The sequence below is a fragment of the Manihot esculenta genome, chromosome 2 (assembly GCF_001659605.2).
Source record: "Manihot esculenta cultivar AM560-2 chromosome 2, M.esculenta_v8, whole genome shotgun sequence".
NCBI lineage: Eukaryota > Viridiplantae > Streptophyta > Magnoliopsida > Malpighiales > Euphorbiaceae > Manihot > Manihot esculenta.
This window is the reverse complement of record NC_035162.2, coordinates 21,553,450-21,559,661: the sequence shown is the minus strand read 5'-3', so window position 1 is coordinate 21,559,661 and position 6,212 is coordinate 21,553,450.

Sequence of the window (6,212 nt, the reverse complement as noted above, 5' to 3'; positions counted from 1 at the left end):
TGGGACGACAGATAACTATATCCATAGTTCATATGGATCGTCTATCATCGATAAGGTGACTTCTTTGTCTTTTTTTATTATTTTGTGATTGCTAGTTGTACTGGACGTAAAATTATTTCTATAATATTTTTAATGAATAAAAAAATAATAAATTATATTTTAATATTTAATTTCAATATAATTAATGAATCGATTCTTATATTTTTAAAATTGAACATTTAAATCTTTATATAATTATTTCATCTAAATTGAAGTTCCTTCTATCTATAATTCCATTAGCCAATCGATCAGAGGGAGAATATATATTTTAAATATTTAAAATATTCTCATTAACATTTAAATTCTTTCTAATATAGAACAAAAATTTTATGTTACATAAATTATATTTTGGTCTTTAAATTTTAGCATAATTGATGGATCAGTCCTTGTATTTTTAAAAACTAAATCATTAAATTTCTCTATATTTAATTATTCTTCTATTCATTATAAATATTAATTCAAAATTAATGGATGGTCAAATTTTTTTTAAAACCATAATTTTTTTAAAATAATTTTTTTAAAAATTTAAAATTTATTTAAAAGTTACTTGGTACTATTTAAAAATAGCTGAAATTGTAAGTATTTATAAAAATTTTAAAATTATAAGTGTTGAAATATTTTTAAAAAATGAAAATTGAATAACAAAAAATATTAAAAATTAGTTAAATGAGATATTATAAATAAAAGTTAATGTGGATTTAAGTTTTTTTAAAATAAAAAATGAAAAATTAAAATATTTAAATTATTATAAATGAGCTTAGCACAAACAAATTTAAATATACGATTTTAAAAATATGAAAATCAATTCATTAATTTTGTTAAAATTTCAAGAGTGAAACATAATTTATCCATTTAAAAAGAATAATAAAAATATTTTTACACTTTTACTGTAAAAATAAAGGAATGGACCTCTAATTTGGATGAATTGATCATAAAAAATTTAAATATTTAATTTTAAAAATATAAAAATAAATTTATTAATTATATTAAAATTTAAAAATGAAAATATCATTAAAAAAAAGCATCATTGAGTTTTTGCTTTTTATATATGTTTCATGTATCAAGGCATAATCCAAGCAATAAGTTCCCAAACCAAATTTAAAATGTTTCATGTATCAAATTTTCAACCAAGTTTAAAATGTTTCATGAATTAAACTAAAATTATGAGAAAATATGAAAATTAAAATATATGTTTTATTAATTAAGTACTATATATATAATAAAATATTATCAATAAATTTATTGTTAATTGTCAACTGAGAATTAATCAAATCGATAACAAAAAATTTAAAAAATTGAAATATTATAAAATTAATTAAAAAATCAGCACTAAAAGAAGTCCTATCCAAATAACCGAATTTCATGTATTCTGTAATTACATATAATAATATAAAAAAATCAAATTATAAGATTTTTATTGAACTATATTCTTGTAAAAAGATTCATAGAGTTGAAAATTAAAAATAATATAAATCTTAAGTATAATATAAAAATTAAAAAATTAATAAGAAGTAAAAAGAGACATAAAAAATTAAAAATTACGAAAAAGTAAAGTAAACTTATTAAACAAAAACAAATATACATCTAAGTTAATAAATAAACACATCAAACAAAAATAAATATAAATCTAGGTTAATAAATCTAGGAGAAATAAAATCACTCATTTTTTGTAATTATATATATATATATATATATATTAATTTGAATAGGAAAAATTAATATAAGGTTGCATGATATGTAGTTAATACATTGAGTTTCGTTAAATTATACTTTTTTAAAATAAAACAAGAACATTAAATTTTATTGAAACAATAGAATTATTATTAATGACATTTAATTTGAATTAAATATTGAGAGATGATTTGGATTTTTATTTGAAAACAAAAAAACAATTAATGAGAGATTGAGTTAAAAATAAGATAAACTAAATATCATCATAATAATTAATTTATATGTTAATTATAATACAAATAAAAAATATATATAATATTTTTAAAAAATTATAAATAAAAAAAATAGATAAAAATTATAGAACATACGAACTAGTTACTATAAATTTTTGAAGGGCCAATAGAAAATTTAAAAAATTAATTAATAAAAAATAAAATTTACTATAAATAATTAAAAAATTTAAGAAATCTTCAGAAAGCTGAGCTCCCTAGCGCCCCTTGATTTTGTCTCTGCCCCTCGTGGAACTAAATCCAACTTAGCTTGTACCACCTCTATCTCAACATCCCATGATTACATGATTGAAAAACTATAGTTTAAGATTAAGAAATGCACATTTGTCTTCATAATCCACCCTGCCCCTCTCCACCATGAACTAACTATCATTCATCAAGCAATGAAATCTATGAATGGAGGTAAGTAATGTCTGAGAAACACAATGCCCTCCTTGCAATAGAACATGAAATCTTACGCCAAAATATCATTGGATGCATGCAAATGGATTTTTAGACTTAAAAGAAATCCTAATGGGACCATGTCTAAGCACAAGGCTTGCTTTGTTGCAAAGGGTTTTCAACAAAACCTTGGTCTTGAATTTCAAGACACTTTTAATCTTATTGTAAAGCCCACCATTATCTGTATTGTTCTTTGCTGAGCTCTCTCCAATAAGTGGCCACTTCACCAATCAAATGTCAGTAACGTATTTCTTTATAGACACACCTCTTAAATTATTTTTACAGATGGCTTTATCAATGAAGCATATCCTAATTATAGTGTAAGCTTTGTAAAGCCCTCTACAGACTCAAGCAAGCATCTCGTGCTTAGTACAATGAACTTTGTTCGTTTCTTCTTTCAATTAGTTTTCAGATGTCTAAATCTATCAACTTTCTCTTCATTTATTTCCATGCCACCATCGCTATGTATCTCCTAATTTACATTGATGATTTGATGCTAATTAGAAGCTATCCTAAAATTGTAATTAAGCCACTTTATTGCTCTTTTAAGTGCCTATTTATCAATGAGTCTCCTTCAAAATAATTTTAGCTTATGAATCAATGTGGCAATGTGATTCTTTATAATCCTTCTTGTTTATTATTATGGTTGAACCCCAACAAGTGCTTCGAGTGACCTAAAAGGTGTTAAATTAGGGGCTCACAGCAGCAACGTCTCTCTAACCCATTAATTTTTTTTTTATTGATGATACCATATTTTTAGCCTTTCCAAAGTTTCAAAATATCACTGCCATAACAAGAATTCTTAAATGATTTTACTACTTGTCTAGTTTGAGGGTTAATTTTCACAAAAGGCAACTTATTGCCATTAATGTCAATGAATATCTTTCTAAAGCGGTTGTAAGTTCATGTTGTTGCAAAATGGAAAGTCTATCAATAAGATATTTGGGGTTTTGCCTAGGAGCTAATGGTGGAGGATGCAATACTTGGAATCCTCTCATTTAAAAAGTTGAAAATAGACACTCTTTTTGGGAAAAAAAAAGTTTTATCCTTTCTTGGAAGACTAACATTGGATCTTGCATTACCTCAATGCCTTTATATTATTTATCTATTTATAAAATTCTAAGAAAGTGTTGGAAAGAAAAAGGAAAACTAGAGGAGAAAAAACTTGATGAAGAGAATAATCTTCGCTATTCTTCCATTATTTTCAAATACAAAATACATAGGTACATATATAGGAGTATAAGTATGTCTCTTGAACTTTAGTACATGAATGCCTTAATGCGTGAATCCCTACTAATGACTAATACATGAATTAACCCATATATTAAACCTTGCACACACTAATCAAGGTACATGAAACTTAATACATCATTGATATAAGAGCTGTTTACAATGACTAATATAACAAGTTTATCCTTTTAACACCCCTCCTTAAACTTATCATATCAACACTCCAAGATAAGCTCTCAATCCGTAGAAAATTTCATACTTTAATGCTTTAGTGAATATATCTGCAATTTGTTCTTTACCCTTCACATGCTTTAGAGCTACTTCCTTCTTGTTGATACTCTCTCTTATAAAATGATATCTTGTGTCTATATATTTGCTCTTATCATGAAAAATTAGATTTTTGCTCAAAGTAATCGCTGACTTATTGTGAATAAAATTATTAGTAGCTTTCTTTTGGGTAAAACCCAGTATTTCCAATAATATTCTTAACCAAATCCCATGACAAATATAAGATGCAGCTACTACATACTCTGCTTCACATGATGATAGAGTTTCAATTGGTTATTTCTTTGAACCCCAAGAAAAAGCTAAATTTCCAATGAAGAAAAAAAAATCGAATGTGCTCTTTTTATCATCAATCACTTCAATTACTATCATTGTAACCAACTAATCTGAAATTATTTTCAGTAGAATAAAACAAGCTATAATCCATTGTACCTTTGATGTATTAAAGAATCCTTTTTTGCAGTCTTCATATGAGTTGAACTAGGAGCTTCCATAAATCGACTAATCATTCCAACTCCGTACAAGATATCAAGTCCTGTATAAGTTAGAAATCTCAAACTTCCAATAATTCTTCGAAATAAATTTGAATTACCTTCTCACCATCTTCAAATCTCATCAACTTTGATCCACACTCTATAGGTATATTACCAGGATTACAATGCTCCATCTGAAATTCTTTTAAATCTTTTTCAGCATAAGCTTTCTGAGAAATGAAAATACTTTCCTCTCCTTGCTTCACATCACTACCCAGGTAATAAGTCATCAGTCCCAAATCTGTCATTTCAAACTCATGTGCCATCTTCTTCTTGAACTTATCAAATATTTTTATATTTTAACCTATAAAAATTAAATCATCTATATACAAGCAAACAAACATTACATCTCCACTTGCATCTTTCTTAACATATAATGAATGTTCATAAGGACACTTTGTATAGCCATTTCTTTGGAAATACTCATCAATGTGAGTATACTAGGCTCTTAGAGCTTGTTTAAGGCCGTACAAAGTTTTCTTCAACTTCAACACCTTATCTTTTTCTTGCCGAACCTTGTATCCTAATGGCTGCTCCACATAGACTTCTTCTTCAAAATGGCCATGTAAAAAGGTTGATTTCACACTTTTGATCTTTTACTACTTTCTCAATATTTTTTTGTTCTGAATCTGCATACAAACAAATTAAAGTATTTTGATCTACATCAATTTTCTTAGTTTCAGTAGAAATATCATCTAGACTTCTCATATGAGGTGCCCTTTCAACTGAACTTTGAGGAGACAAAACGCTTCGAGGTGTTGCTGATGGAGTTTGCACATCTATTGTTGCTCCTTGTACTCCTTGTTCAGACTCATCATAGTAAGGAAGGAAACTATAGTCTTCATCTTTGACATTCCAATCCCAAGAACGATCTTTATTAAATTGAACATCTCTACTGATCACTTTCCTCCCGCTACTCTGATACCACTTGTTGGAAAACGTGATGAGCTTTAATCTCACTTTGATAGAAAAGTCAATAAAGAAAACGATAAAGGTATAAAGAGAGAATGAAAGAGTTAATAAAGTGAAGTGAGCCCAATCCAAATTAGCTAAGCGCATTTTGGAGAAGGCCACCACATCAAGCTTAATTAAGCCCCATTATAGGGTCTAAAACTCTCACCACATGCAGACTTGGATCAAGCCCATCATCAAAAGCCCATCATCAAATTCCAATAGTGGTATCAGAGTCCAAATGGCCTCATGGCCCATGAAGATTCAAAGTCTAAGAAATTTTCTTGTGGGTTGCGTTGGCAATTATAGGACCCATTAAGTTAAAAATGTTGAAAGCCTATGTCCTCTGAGGTTCAAGAAGAATACAAGCCCAAGCAAAAAATGAGAAGGGAGACCTGAGGCCTCTAAGACTCCAAAAAAAAAAAAAAAGATGAAAACACAAGCCTAGGATGATAAAATGAAGGAAAGTCACAATTGGGTCAAATCAGTTGGACTTGAAGGGGAGTGTTGGAGAACTGAGAATCCCACATCAGTAAAAGAAAAGGAGAAAGGAAGAGTTAATAAAGTGAAGTGAGCCCAATCCAAATTGCCTAAAGGCATTTTAGAGAAGGCCACCACATTAAGATCAATTAAGCCCTATTATAAGGACCAACACTCGCATCACGTGCAAACTTAGACTGGACTTGTCATCAAATTCCAACAGAAAGGTGACTAACCGTCTAAATGAGATCATTTCATTGATTTCTATTTTAATAATATTTTTACTGATTAC